The 16,427-nt window shown below is 41.9% G+C and overlaps 1 pseudogene; it reads right to left on the reverse strand.

The window, feature by feature from the left end:
• Positions 1–14,252: 14,252 nt before the first annotated feature.
• Positions 14,253–15,544, reverse strand: LOC131473286 (putative nuclease HARBI1; annotated as a pseudogene).
• Between the last annotated feature and the right edge of the window lie 883 nt (positions 15,545–16,427).

The following is a 16,427-nucleotide window of genomic DNA, read 5'->3' on the forward strand; positions in this document are numbered from 1 at the left end:
CATTTTAATTGATTTAGTTGTAAAACCCTTCATAACAAATTACTAAAATTATTCTTTAGAGGGTGTATGGACACAAAATATTAACAGATTAATATAATGTTTTTTATTGCAGTGTGTTGCTGTGTTACGGTAGTGACACATTTCAGGAGCGGAAAAACATTTCAAGAACAGGCAGACATTAATATATGAAATTTGACTGCGCCTTTACTAGATATGTACCATAGAAATACGGTACAATATATGTATGGACAAGGTTTTTGGAAAAAAACAACTTTTGAAAATGTGTTTCCAACTCTGGACTTTGCACGAATTCGGTAGAATGGCCCATATAGAATATAAGGCTATATTATATTGTCATATATACAATATATATATATATATATATATTAAAGACTCATTTTAACAATCGGGAGTCAAATAAACATGAAGTTGCACGCGTCTTAGTCAGGTCAGTCGTCATGGAAACGCGTCAAGCGTTAATGTTAACGCTGGTAATGTGCCCAGCACAAGTTTTTTATCTTATACAAACTACACATGAGTTCCACAAGTGTGATGATGTCAAATATAAAGTCTGAGACAGTAACACAGGCCACCTGACGTCTGATGCAGAGTCCTCTGCAGCTGCACTCCTTTCATGGCGAGGTACCCTTCATCATCCTCCTTCCGTATGTAGGTCCCGTCTAAAACACAAAAACCATGACTTTAACATTCCAAAATGATCCCAGCTGATACGTTTATCATGAAAATAGACAATGCGAGTGCATGCACGTGCAACACACACACATACACAAACACACATCAAAGTAGCAAAGGGGAGATATAGCAGGTTCCTACCTCAGTTATGGCTTTAACCACCTCTAACTCCAAACGTGCGTCGGGGAGTCCAATCAAGCTTCAGCCTTTTTCAGCTGAAAATCTCCTCACATTTCTTGCAGAAAATCCTCTCTCGCCCCCACTTTCGTACGATATGCGTGCAGAGATGTCTGCAGATGGCAGGTCTTGTTTCGCCGAGTCTAAAATCATGTCAGAGTATGGTTCCAAAGACATTTGAGCCGGGGCAAGGCCAACCACAGCTTTAACCACAGGTCACTTTGGACGCTCTTGGCAGAAACTTCCGGTCGGACAACATGAAAATGTTTTCATATCTTTCCGTTTCTGTCTTCTAGTGATTTTAATTTTGTCGAATGACCAAAAGTATATGTATACTTCAAATCACAGCACCGTGGTGTGGTGGTTAGCAATGATGCTCTCCTGCACTTCCTCTGGTTTGCTGCTCAGCCGATAACACGTGCATTTAAGGTGAGATCACTCATCTTAAAGTGGACACCGTGTGTGTGTGTGTGTGGGTCTGGCTCTGATGTGAAAAAGACTACACCTGGTGCAGGTGTCTGACCACGGTAGAATTAAAATGACGAGTTGATGAAACACTGATGATTAGCTGCTGCAGATCCAGGGTCTGGATGTGAATCTCATTTAGCTCAGAGGAAAATAGATGAATTTTACAGGCAGAAGATTTTTCCTGCTCTCTTTTTAAATGATTGTTGCTTTTAAAAAGTAGCTTCAGTCCATCTGCTCTAGGTTTCTCAGAGAACAGTTAAATGTCACCACTGGAGGAGGTCGTCCTCATTATCAGGAGCGCGTCATTTGGAACTTTTCATGCAGCCAGTATGCATTACTCTCTCTGTAATTCTCACAGACCTTTAATGAAAGAAGTTATTTTTAGTTACGGTCTTCACTCATTTCACTCGTAACTCATGTATTGACTCAGACTGTAGTTTGATCCCTGGAGGGAGTCTGAACTCGTGGATCGCATGCTCTTACAGAGTATGAACAGTAGTTTTAACTTTATTTTCTGGCTGAATTTCATCAGTTTTGAGTGGGTTGGAAATGTTGGAGGAGGATTTGTTTGCAGTAGATTGAGGAACATTTGTGAAAATGAAATAAGTCATCCTCACAAAGAAGTAAGGTATGGCAGCAAGTGAAAATTCTGACCTGCTGATACCGATTTCATTTTCTCAAACCACTTTCCAGCACTCAGAGACATTTATTTTCTATCTTTTCTTTACTATAAAATCCTAACACAGAAATACAACCAACTATTCAGTCATGTAATGTCTGTTTAACAGATACATTTTTCAAGACTAACTTAAGGGGCACACATCTTAAAAGTGCAGTGTTATGGAATAACCATTCTTTTCAACTTAAACTTCTGTATGAAAACAGATGTAGGAGCCAGGTAATGGCAATAAAACAATGAATAAATAACAAATAAAACACAAAGGCAATCACTTGTACATCAATGGCAAGTTTTTGGCAAGAAAACAGAAGCAAAACAGTGAGTTTGTTGTGGTTGTTGTTGTTGTTGTTCACCGTGCTTCCTGCTCCGTGGACGTCCCCATGAAGTAACTGTCAGGAACGACTTGGTGCTGGTTGTACGGTCTGCGTCTTACTGCTCGTGTACGATCAGTATACGTAGGCTTTGTATGGTCGAGGTGAATACTGTAGAATAAAGCTGCTCTGTCTGTCCACTCTCTGAGCTAACTGCTAACCCGTTAGCCTCTCCACCTGCTCCAGCTCACGTTAGAACGGGTGCTGCTGTTGCTGGGCGCTGTCCACTGACCGGCATAAAATCAGCATATCTCTGTCTGACCGGTCGGTCAATCCGTGCATCCCTAGTGAAAATACATGAGTTCACCCTTTAATTGGACTCCAGTTAAACACCAGTCAATCAGTTCACGTAATGAAGTGTGTGAATGAAGCTTGTTTGCATTTGTCAGTGTCTGTTTGTTACTGTGTCTGTCACATTTCCTGCTTTTGCCAAACGTTAACCTCAAAATCTTCTTGAGAGTCGGGACAAAACATGTCCCACATAGAAAAGTCTAAAAATGAAGAAATGCATTATGATTGACATACTTACAAAGTTAAATCTAAAGGAATTGTATTTTTTTATCCTTTTGGGGAAACTTTGGTCTGTGGTTAGAAGGTCCATGTTATTGCACTTGTCCTCAGCAAGAGGTCACAATATTAACCATCCCAAAAAACTTTAAAAAAGCTCTACAATTGTGAAAACATATATATAAAATGAAAAAGAAGGGGTATAAATACAAAAAACAATGCATGAAGTGAACGTCAAACAATATTTTCCATAAAAATCTGCCTATTAAACTTGTGTCCTCAGTTTCTGTCTCTGTCAGATTTTTTCATAAGTCTCATCAAATCAAGAAATAAAATGGTCAGCTGTATCCCTGATGAGCCCTTTTCACCTCCCTGCCTGTGGTGAATGCAATACTACCACACATGCTCTGGTACGTTTTGCATTTTTTGATATTTTAGACAAACAATGTCAATATTCCTGTGGTCACAGCTGCACCATGTCAATACCATCTTTCTGTTATGATACTTTTTTTAAACCATAGTGGATTGAATTTAAGCATTTTAGTGAGGTTATTGGGACAGCTAGCAACTGAGGAAAAACTAGCCAGCTGCAGTGTACAATACATGTTTTGGCGGGTAAATACATGCCCTTACGTCAACTCCGTCAGGTTCTATGTCTGACGGAGTTGACCTGTAAGCTGATGGAGTTGACAAATCCACCAATAACCTCTTAATGTGCTAATATAATATTATTTGTGAATATAGTAAATGGTTAAAATGTTATTTCAGGGTTTTATTTACACATAAATGCACATACATAGCATGCATTACAAAATGTAACCATACACATCTGACTGTTAGAGAAGGGGCAGGCAGTGGTCTGCTTATTATTGTTATTGTTGTGTAACTTTCCTGACACTTATGTATGTAGAGAGAGAGATGAGAAGCCAGTGTGTAGATTTTCACAACATCTGGTTATGAAAACTACATGAAGAAGAAGAGAACATGAGAGATCTACAGCATAGCCCCTGATGTGATGGACTTCATAGAGCGTGAGCATGTCCGACGCCTGTTGCTCAAGACATAAGTGCAGGTTAGAAAAAAATTAAATCTTAAGTAAGCTAATTGAACCTGATTCTAAGCTACCGATTTTGTGTTGCAGTATTGTTGTCAAGGAATGTCAATTTAAGATCACACCCAGTAGGAAGGAAGCAGTGCAGGGCAATCACACGTCCAACACACCTAAACACACACACCCGCACACACACACACATGCCACCAAGAGGTGGATGAGAAAAAGGAGAGCAGGAAGTGGTGTAGGGGAGATGAAATTAGAGGGGTAGGAGGGCCCCTGGTTTCCAATTTTGTTTTTTTGATAGTTGAAAACGGTGTCATTTATAATAGTTGGAAACGTGTAAGTGCAATATGTTTATTATAGTTTGCTTTACAGTAAGGTCAGTACTCTAATAACAAAGAGTAGTTTCAGTAGTAGTGTTTAAAATATTAATGAATTGTTCAATAATCAGCTATGCACACACATTTTTTGTCAACACTGTCAGATCTTCGTCAGCAGCATCAGATGTATGTTTTTGTAAATTTGTTTCCTTCAGTTTGTGTGGTTTTTGTAATAAAGGACCATCTGATCTACATCCTCTTATGTCTTATTTATTTAAGGAATTCGTTTTTACAATACTGAAATTAAAATCAAAGTTTGAAAATACAAATATTTAGAAATCTGGGTTTGCATCTCCACTACAAAAACAGTAAATAACCATGATGGTGTGAGAGCATGTTCATATAATGGTGAGTGATGTGTCTGGATTTGCTGAAGAGAAGATAATCAGCATCCACTCCTCCTTATCCCTGTTTCCCACACACAGAGCTAGGAGATGGGAGACTGGGGAGGCAACAGGTAGATGCTCTAATTATTTCTCTCTGTCAAAGACATTAGCCACAGCTGAGGAAACAATGCAGCTCCAGTGCTGGAGCAGAATGGCAAGCAGTAATTTAGTCACACACTCATTTGCAGCCACACAAAGCCGCACTCAGCACCTCGTCGTGCTGCGTGGCGACTTCGTAGAATTGATTATGGAGCAAGAGAAAGAAGGAGAGAGGAGTCAGAAGAGACAACTGCTGCACTGCCATGATTCAGCACTCTGGAAAAATGTCAGTCTTTCATTAAGCAGTGAAAGCAGCTGTGGCTAAACATGGGAGGAACAGGTGGTTATTAAAGGTTACTATATAACTGAGTTTAGGCACCAAGCAAACACAACATCATGAGCTCTAGCTTTAGATTAACATTGAAGATCAAGTGTGGGACATTTATATGATCCATGAGTATTTCTCTTAAAGGCGACATAGACCGGAAGCTCCAATTAACGCTGCGTTTGTGTGTGTGTATCTGCGTCATTACCTCGTTTATGAAACCCTAACGTTTCAGAACAAACAGTTCAGCCACTGCTGAGAAAATAGTGTTGTATTGTTTTCCTGGGCTCTGCGAAGCGGATCGGCACTTCCCTATGCTGATGATGTCATCAGAAATCCTCACTACTCCTCTCACCACCGTAGCGCCTCCTGGTGCAGGCACTAGTCCGGGCACATCCGGTTGCGTACATTCAACCGCAGAAGAAGAACTACTCTCGTTGTAGCTGCTGAGATGCAGAGCATCCACCGTGCAAGAGGGGGAGCTGTGTATCTGAGAGCTGGCCTACCAATTACGTCACTTCCAGGTACCTGGCCAATCACAGGACAGTGGGAAAGCTCTCGTTGGCTGGCCAATCACAACACAGTCCACGTTCTGGGGGTGTGGTTTTGGTCTGAAACAGCGCGGCTGACGAGAGCGTCAGTGAGGAGATATTTTGATCGGCTCGTTTTCAGCGATTAGGATGTTTTTAACCATGAAAACAAGTTAATGTATGTAAGTAGACCTCCATAACTAACATATATGTGCTATACCAGCATTCGATGTCACCTTTAATAATAATAACTTTCAAATAAACTTCTGTAACATTAGAATACACCTTTTGTGTGTGAGGCAAGGATCTGGCTTTCCAGTAGTCCTCGTGTTGCTCTGACATGTTTCTGCAGCAGCTGGAACATGTGTGTTTTACACCATGTGTGTCGAAGCATGTCAAAGGATACAGCAGCAGAGAGAGAGAGGGGGAGGGAGAGTGTTTGAATCCTTTCTGGTATATGGAGGCCACCGTAGTTCCCTGATGTGCTTCGGAAAAGCGTGATGTAACAAAGAAGCCTCCTTTCTTTCCCTCTGCAGAGCCACTCATTTAACACACTGCACCTTTCTGTATAACATGATCTGGGTGCATTCACTACATCACCATGCATCCATCTTCTCCCACTCCTCAGGTTCAGGTCTGCAGCACTGAGGACGACTTGCAGTGTTCCAAACATCTTTTCTTCCACACGTCTCGCTCCTCCTAAAAGATGCCAGTATATTCTAAAGGTCAGTAAACCCTGCACCATCCTGTGGGTCTAACCTGAGGATGGAAAATCTCCCTCACCTTCCACTGAGCACACAACTAAAGAGTAACAGTTAAGAAGCCTTGGGGCAGGAGATTTATTCTCTCAGCATTATCAGACTAATAGAGTTCTGTCCACGAGTATTTGTACTATTTTGTTATTGTTGGTGCATCTGTGTAATAATAATAATACTACTAATAATAAATGTGTTTTCACGCACATCTGCAGACAACACAATGTAGGAGCAGTAGACACAGTTCAGGACATTAAAAAACATAATGACTACTGATGCACAGTAAATAGGGATTTCAAGAAGAGGAGGAGCTTGAAGTTATTCCATCTTCCTCCCGACGTTCCCAGAAGAGGTTTTCATGTCCACCTGCCCTGAGTGGAAAAAGAGCAACAGAAACATGTGTGAGTTTGAAGCAGCTGTTTGAGTTTGTGTGTCACGTCTTAAATGGCTTTACCTCTAGTGGCAGCATCACAGCCGTGAGAATCATGTCTACAAAACAGTGACATCCTTGGATGCTAAATGGAACTAAAACATCTCATGAGGTCTGAACAGATGTCACATTGTTTTTGTCTACCCTTCCACTCTGTGGGAGAATAATGTTCTTTTTGTTTTAACAAGTAGGAGAAGGTTTTTAGGCTTTTCAGAGTGTGATTATGAACGAGTGTGTGATGATGCTACGCGGCTGAAAATCAACAAACTCACACAGCTCACAGACAGACGGACGGACCATTAAAAGACTTTGAACCCAGTATTAGTACCAACAGCACCCAGGTTTCTTGTAAACGTACAGAATATAATCCAAGATTGTCTCCCTTCCATCATCAAGGATGCTTCAATGTTTGCTAAAGCAGGTTATAAAGACGCTGTGAAGCTCATTTCCTGAGAACTCACAGTCTCCAGCTCATCATGGCTGACACTGAAACACTTCTGTGCCATTTCACTGCATTCCACCACAGTCATGTGCTGAGAGGACAGGAAGCAGCACTGGATCCTGACAGGATGGGGAGATCAATGATAATTATTATTGATAATTATTTCTATTTTTACTTTTAAGTTGGCTTTTTGAAACCAGACAACAACCATACAGATTACTGGATCATCATTAAAATTAAAGATTTTAGAAGAATTTAGAACAATGACAACAGTCCCTCCTCTGCTGTCTCTCTCACGAGAATTAAAAAAAAATAATAATCCCATTTACTTCCACTCTGAAGTGGACAAAAGATCACTCCATCAGCTGCATGCGTCAAGTTTTTCACTCTGGTGTAAATTGTGGCTCCTTATTTAGGTTTAGTGGCGCAGGGAGAGGCTGAGGAGGGAGAAGTGACCATTATCCCGTCCTATTTACTTCAGAGATCAGGGCACAGCCACGTTCACACAATCAAATGCTTCTTTCAAACAAAGAAATTGCTGCAGTTCTTCATCAAACCGAGTGCAATTTCCATTTCCCCGAGGGAAAATAACACAATGGAGAGTCAGGAGGGTTAATGGGAGTTGTGAATAACTCTCTGTTTAGGCCATTTGGTGTGAGTTTTCAGAGAGAGAGTGAAATAAAGGCATGAGAAGAAAGAGAGAAGCTTGCTCAGTGACAGTGATCCATTTTAATATAATCAGCCACTGCTGCTTTAGCTATTAAAAATAAATTAAGCAAATGCACAATTAGAGGGCATTGTCATGCAAATGCTATGAGATGTATTGTTCTCTATGAGAACACATGTTAAATCTAATTAAAGTGAACTGTGTGTTGCCTGCTTTGTTGTTTTCTAAGAGAAGGAAGAGCAGCAATGGGAATACAAAAGAGATTTACACATGTCTACATGGGCAAACTCCATCAAATCCATTAGTCAGTGCATTCCTCATTGTTAAGGAGGCGAATACACTGCTTGGATCCAAATGCACGAGACAGGAGGCACGATGAAAGATTTAAGAGTTTCTATTGTCCTCTTGAAAAGACAAACAAAATCAAAACCACTTCTTCCTTGAAGAAGAAAAACAAAACCATACTTGGCACTAGAGCAACTCAGCAAAAGGCGAAACAGGACTAGGACACTGACGTTTTCTCCGGTAGCATAAACGACACACTGGCACATGACAGAGGGACTGGGGACACCATATAGGGAAGAAGGAAACAAGGACAGGTGCGAGTGATTACTTAAGGATCACCAGGTGAAGTGCATGAGGGAATTAGGGGAGATGTGTCAAGACAGAAGAAGAAACAACGCGACAGGAAGACATTTAACATGACAGAAATAACTGGAGAATGTCTCATAAACAGACATTGGACATTATTTCTGAGGGGTACATGTTCTCTCCTGTTTAGGTTTCCTATCTCTCGCTGTCAGTATCCTCATCAGACGTCATGTTTATTAACTGCAGGCACACACACACACACACACACAGGACTAATAAAGGACGATCTTATTAGCGTTACATTTCTTGAGCTGTGGCGTTAAAACGGTCACATCATTAACGTTAAGGTTCATCCAGAGGAAACACTTCACAATTTCACATTCTCAAATCCTGTCACAGTCCTCCCGTGGAAAACCAGCGAGACGATCAAGACGGACCGAGAGTCAGGATTCCTCACTTGCAGTCCAGCGTTTCTCCGGGTCTACACTTGTGTTTGATGCTGGGATGGAAACAAGCGTGTTGGGGATCAACTATAGTGGCAATAATTTGATTGATAAATATGGAAAAACAAAAAAAAAAAATAGTTTAAATAATAAATGTTTTATTAAATATTTTGAAAAATGTATTAAATGTTAATTTATTCTAGAACGGGGCACCTGCCTGAAAACAGGGAAAACACATTCACTCTATGCCTTTAAAATCAGTCTTAAATAATCACTGTAATTGACTATGATATCAAAGATATCCCAATTGAACAGTATTGAAGGTATGAATCCGAGCACTGACTCTCTCAACCCCCATTTGTCACAGTATTCATGTACAAAAGACACAGAGCATTCCTTCACGTTATACAAGTAACAATTTATTAAATCAAATAACAAAATTAATTAAACAATCATATTCACTGAAGGTGAACATTAATGTATAACGAGAATCTATTGGTTCAATCAACAAATATTACTTGCTAAACTACAACAACACAGGCTATATGCAACATAAACACCAATGTGTGTATGTGTGAGTGTGTGTGATGTGTGTGTGTGTGAGTGTAATATGAGGCAAATGTCATGTCCCGTTCTGCCATTTAAGTTATGTTATTTGTTTTTCTATTCATTCATTGGTTCCTGTTTTATTTTGGTACTCATGCGTTGTCTCATTTCAGATCCACTTCCTGTCAAGTTTCCCTCCTGTGTGATTACTGGCCCCGCCCTAATGTGTTGCACCTGTTTCTCATTTGACAGAGAGTATTTAGTCTCTGTCTTCCCCTCCTTCAGTGCCAGATTGTCTCTGCCCTTGTGTGAGCGTTTCCAGTGTTGATTTCAGATTCCCTCGTGACTGTGTGACTTAGACTGTGATTGATATTTGACTTCTCTTTTGGATGCTGTGGCCCGTTTTGGACTGATCTCTGTGTACCGACACCAGACCGAATAAAGACTCTGAACTGTTGCCTTGTCTGGATTCTGCTTTGTGATTTCACCCTTACTTGTGCCTGACAGCAAAGATAAGAAAGGGGAGTTACACGGTTGGCCGAGCTCAGCCACTCCCACTTCTGACACCAAAGTGGAGGAGGCATGCGCAGTAGCAGTGACTGTAGACGCACGCCTCCACCAAAGATGGCGCCAGAAACACATTGACATGAGGTCGCAGATCTTGGATCGAACATGTGACAGCATGGCTGTAGAGACGTGTTCGACGCAGGATGGCGCCGATGAGGAGACTCTCATTAATGAGTGAAAGAGAGTGAGTGAATGAGTAAGTGAGAAAGAGAGAGGGTCGTGGTTGAATAGCGGCAGACCAAAGGTGTGTTTCAAGGGAATGAAACAAAAGGATTGTGTGCGTGAGAATTTATGTCAGTTTAAACCACACAGACTTGACACAGGCAGAGCCAGGCCAGTCTGTGAATCTTAACGTTTATGCCGACATTCTCTCACCACGTGATCCGTCTACTCGCGTCACTGCAGGGGCTGCAGCGGTGCGCTCTGCACATTTAAACATACTAGAGGGGGCGATCAAGAAAACTATCTCACTGTGTGATCACATCGCATGAGAAGGGAATAAATGTGTAAACAAAATACAAACAGTTTACAAAGATAACATAAATACGAACGTGTGGGCCCTTTTGGGGCCCCAAAGGAGCACAGAGAGGAAAAGAACACAAAAAGAGTGTGATACTCACAAAATAAACTATAATAATTTTGTTATCATTTATTTATTTCATGTGAAAGTCACTATTTAATTTATTGTATTGTTTTTGTATCAGCATATATGTTAAATAGAAACATAATGACATGCTGTTGCACCGAACGGACAGTAGGTGGCAGCACTGATCAGTAGAGTGACTGGAAGTCTCATAGTGCGTCGCGGAGGTGGAGCTCATAATCCAGCTGAATGGAGAACGAGCAACATCTACCGTGCGTTGCTGATTCCTGTTTGACTTTCAGGTCAGTTATCGATCGTTTTTATGCGACTTGAGGTGTAATTTGTGAGGTGTAATTTGTGTGACGAGTGTTTTAAGTTGTTAAATATGTAAATGTCGTGGTACGTGACCGGCACGATTGGGAAAATGGCGTCCGCCGCCGTAGTCACTTTACTTACCGTAGTGTTTGTTACTGTCGGTTTCTGTCGGCTTTTTGTATATATGAAAATTAGTTGCGTGTAATATGTTCGGATCTGTGAAAGATAAAGGTAATGTGCAGATTAGTGGTCTGGCAACTCATGCTGCTTTGAGTGTGTATGTTTTTATGTGTTGTGACATGGACATGTCTGGCAGCTGCACTTCACTGTGCCTACACAATAATGCATCACAGTTATAAACATAGAAACGCCAGCAACAGCAGCCTGTTCCTGAATCTACAGACATTTTACAGCAGAAAATATCACTGCAGCAGCTCCTAAAAATTCTCTCACTGAGTGTCTTTGTCAGGCCTGGTCAACCCTGGTTTCATGCGTCTCTTGCGTTCATATCAATTATTTTTTTTAAATGTATATGTGTAGGCATGTTAAACAATTTGTGTCAAGTTCGCTCTGAAAATGGCAAAACAAAGACACATGACGTTTATTTTTTTGGCAAGCCATTGTGTCATGTGGTTGGTGTGTGACATTTACAGTAAATCTGGCTGAGCAGAGGTCTGTGTGTGTGTGTGTGTGTGTGAGGGAGAGAGACAGACAGACAGACAGACAGACAGAGAGAGTGAGAGGAAGGGATGGGGGGATGTTCATGTGTGCCGTGTGTATGAGGTGGCTCACCCCTGGACTATGTGATGAATATACTTTATAATATACCAGTGATATTATACTCAATGTCTGTGTTTGTTACTATTGTCACATCCACTCCATAAGCAAGCTAACGCTGGGGGGGTGTAAGTGGTAGTGACAGTATACACACTAAAGTAGACACACTTGGAGATGAACAAATCATTTCAGTAGGTGATTCAGACACATCACTAAAACAATCCCTCAGTCAGGTCTGAAAGTTTTGCTTGACAGAATCTGTTTTCAGATAAATGACGCAGCAAACAAATAATGTGACATCACAGAGAGAGGACAGAATAACAACAATCAAACAGAAAATCAACAAGTTACACTGCAGTTTTAGCCAGCCTGTGTCACAGCAACATTTCTAATGTGACATTGTCTCAATGAGCGATAACTTCTCACTTGGTTTCTATAAGAGAGTTAGTTTCCACATTTACTGTATTTTCAATGCAAAAATCCATTAAAAAGAGAGGAGCAATAATAATGAATTGTTTTAGCTCTCTAATTTAGTTAAGGTACTCCTGCCTTCTGTCCATGCATCCATCCATCATCATCCATCCACCATCCATCTATTCGTCCATCCATCCATCCACACATCCACCACCCATCCACCATCCATCCATCCACCAGTGTGGTTGTTTTCCTCCGTGTCCGAACATAATAACATCATCGCTGTTTGCAAAAGCTGTTCAGTGAGGATTCCAAGAGGAGAAGACTAAAATTTTAACACAACAAACCTTATAACTCACCTGAAAAGTAGTCATTGTATGAAAGCAGTACTGAAAGAATATGAAGCAGCCACGCTAACAGTTAGCAGTGCTAAAGCTAAAACAACAACACGGAACGTAGATGTCCACATTTAGCAGGCGTTTAAAAAATGTAAATACGTTTCAAGAACCACTATAAAAAGCCATCCTCAATGGAGCCCCGATACCACGAGTCACCATGACAACCGAGACCAAAAAAAAAAGATCAACTTATTTCAGTGAGAAGGAGTTGGAGATCCTTTTGCTGGGCTACGGTGAATATGAGTACATATTTCACCGCAAATGTAACACAGCTGCAGCAGCGAAGGAGAGAGAGACCGCATGGGAGAAAATTGCTGCCCGAGTCAACGCGTAAGTTTGAATGTACTATTCCATTGACGTAACATTTAACCGTAAGATCGTAGCATAGCCTATAGTTATGAATATAAGTAGGAATGAAATCTGAGTTCTTCATTTAGGTGCAATCCAACAGGAGAAAGGAGGACTTGGAAGCAGCTCAAAATGAAACATAAAAACAGCATTCAAAAAGGTAAGGCATATTTTGCTAGGCTATGATTGCACCTCACTTTGATTTATTTTTTTATTTTTAATTGACTTAGGCTATTAAACGTAACGTAAATATTAATTCAGAATGCAAACATTGAGTTCTGCTCAGCCAACAGAAAGAAGGCAGAGGCCCGAAAAACGGGTGGAGGGCCACCTCCACCACCTCTGACAGAGGCTGAGGAGCTGGCTCTCAGCCAAAACACGGGTCGCCCTGTGGCTGAAGGCATCCCCGGGGGAAGCTCATCTGAGCCTGTCACCCCCCAGGACACAAGTGCCTACATCAGATGCAAGTATACACTTATGTCTTTTTTAAAAATAAAACTTTTATATATATATGTATATATATACATATATAGAGCCTACTTTTTAACAAATATATATCCACCCACCCAACAGTTGTGGATGGTGTCATCTGCCTGGTTCAGCCTCCGACTGAAACAACTGTTAACCCTGCAGCTGTAAGTATTCCATACTCAGATCTTGCCTCAGATGGTAGTTCAAAGTATTCTGAAACAGTATCTTTTCCTGCATCACAGGAGGAGGCGGAGGAGGAGGAGGATGATGATGATGATGAGGAAACGCTGTCTGCTGCCACAGGGAGAGCTCCGGAGGGGCCTACTGAAGTGTGTCTTAATATTATGTATAGCTACTGGCACTGCTCTACCCATTCATATTCATTTACATTCTTGAGTGGAATTTTGAGTTTGGGTTAGGGTTAGTACACTGAAGTGATGAGCATAGATAATGGACAAACTAGCACATTCTTGTCCTTCAACAGAACATGGCTGGGCATCACCAAGAGGAGGGTCCATCAACTTCTAGAGCACAGCTTGACACAGTGAGATTTTCGGTCAATACCATGTTAAATCTGTATGTAGAACTGCAGGAATTAAATGTCGTCCATATGTTTCCCAGTTGCCGGTAAAAGAGTTGTACAGGGTGCACCTAATGAAAACCATTCAAAAAAACGAGAAAGAAATGGTGTACCTGGACCGGCAAATAAGAAAAACAGACTTGGAAATTCTATTACTTGAACGCCAGTTGAGGTGGGTGCATTGTCATGGTGAAACAGGTGAATATGTGAAATATGTTAATAGTTGGAACTATATTACAAATCCTGACTGTTGCTTTTGTACTTTTAGGGAATAAAGAAGAACCAAATCACATGTGAATTTGTCTTTTATTTTTAATCAAAAGTGATTTCGGGCAATGAGGTCCCTTACAGCCCTTCCATCCTGAACACCTGCAGGGATGGGATGGTCATCCTCAGCGTCATTGATTTGTACGGCAGGGTGTTGCTCTCCTCTAATAATTGCAATATTATGGAGAACAACACATGCCACAATGATGTCACATGCCCTCTCTGGGGTGACCCTGAGCTTACGCAGGCACTGGAACCGGGATTTGAGTATGCCTATGGTCATCTCAACCCAGGCTCTAGTCCTGCAGTGGGCCACATTAAATCGTTGTTGGGGCCCCGGCTCAGGGTCAGGGTAAGGGGTCAACAGAGAGGGCTGGCATGGATAGCCTCGATCTACCAGCAGGTAGCCATCAAACTCTCCTGTAATTATAGAGGACACATTTGAGTGCATTTAGAAAGGACAAAGAACATTTGTACAAAGCTTTAGCTTCCTTACCACGTGCAAATCTGTTGCTCAGACTACACTACCGGTAGATCCGGGAATCATGAACTGAGCCAGGCCACTTAGCTTCTACATTTGTAATAAGTGAAGTTGCATCACATATGATCTTTACAGTGCAGAGAATGACATGAGTTAGTTGTATTGTAATGTATACATTTTCATGTACATATTTTTTAAGATGGTAGGTCACATACCTGGACATTGATGCTGTGAAAGGATTTTCGATTCACATAGTCCCCTTCATTTTGTGTAGGTGCAGTAATAGGGATTTGTGTCCCATCTATGCATCCTATCACATTTGGAAGGCCTGCAAAATGACAGCTAAGTAAGCTACTGACCCCACTCTGAGGCCGCAGCAGAATGTAGGCCTATATCATAATTTCAAATAACAGAATATATGATTTCTACATCAGTCACAACCTGCAATCCTGTGGAATTCCTCTTTGATGGTGCGAACAGGTTTGTGTCCGGGGAACACCACCATCACTGGTAACAGGCGTTTCAGTGCGAGGGTTACCTTCCTCACAGCTCTACACACTGTTGCCTTTCCGTAATGCTCTGCATCCCCGATGTTATAAAGAAAACTGCCGTTTGCAAAAAAGCGTAGCGCTACGCATAAAATTTGCTCTGATGTGAGTGCTCGTCCGCGGTGTGAGGTTGGTGATTTATGGCCGGAGAAGGTTATTGAGATAAATGATACTGTTGGATGAAAAGCGGTAGCGTTCGAAAAGAAAATCCTCGGGAAATGATAAAACGTCTAATCTGGGTCGGAAGATTCTCTCACGACGCAATGCATTTCGAATCACTACGGCTTCGATGTCGATTGGATTTCGAATGAATGGGCAATCCATGTCTAACTGCTTTCTTCGTGTGGGAGGAGACAGGTAGAAACTCTGGGTTTCTTATAGTAAACCTGCCAGCGAGCAGGTTATGTTCACAGAGTAAGTTACCGCAGTTACAGACCCAGAGTTTAAGTTACCTCTCACGCTGTTGGTCAATGATGTCGAGTGTCCTCTTCGATATCCAAGGCTTTTCCGGGGAGGATCGTAGGCGTCCGAGGACATTGCGAGCTGACTGGATGACGCTTTCCTTGAAGGTCTGCCAGTCGGTCACTTTGTCGGTAGCCAGGGCATCGAAGGTGCGGCGGATGGAGCAACTGAAATCTAGAGTAGAGAGGAGTCCAGGCGAGGTTGGGTCTTGATGTGCGGGTTGACTTGCATCTTTAGCTTAAGCTGGGCCACTAGCAGACAAGCTCTGCTCCTCTGTACACGCGGCAGTTGGTGACAGACGACTTCCAGCGTTGAGAGTTGAGGATGTGGTCCAGCACCTTCCTGGTTCTGCCGTCTGGGCTGTACCACGTCCAGTGTTGGATGAGTTTCCGTGGAAACCATGTATCAGTGACACAGAGGTTGTTGTGGTGGCAAAGAAGGAGAAGGCGGTTGCCATTATCGTTCGTGGACCTGTCAGCAAAAGTTGCGCCGACAGGTGAGCCTGTTGGCCGATCACTGCTGGACAGAGTGGCATTGGCATCGGTGAGGATGATGATGATGTCATGTGGTGGGGCTTGGCAAATAGCCTGATGGAGTTGGTCGAAGAAGGCATCCTTCACATCCTCATCAGCGACATCAGTAGGGGCATAGGCAACAATTGCTGTCATCTTGCCATGTTGGTGGAGGAAGCGGGCAGACAGCAGTCTGTTGCTGAGGGGTGTCCAGCTGATGA

The sequence above is a fragment of the Solea solea genome, chromosome 1 (genome assembly GCF_958295425.1).
Source record: "Solea solea chromosome 1, fSolSol10.1, whole genome shotgun sequence".
NCBI lineage: Eukaryota > Metazoa > Chordata > Actinopteri > Pleuronectiformes > Soleidae > Solea > Solea solea.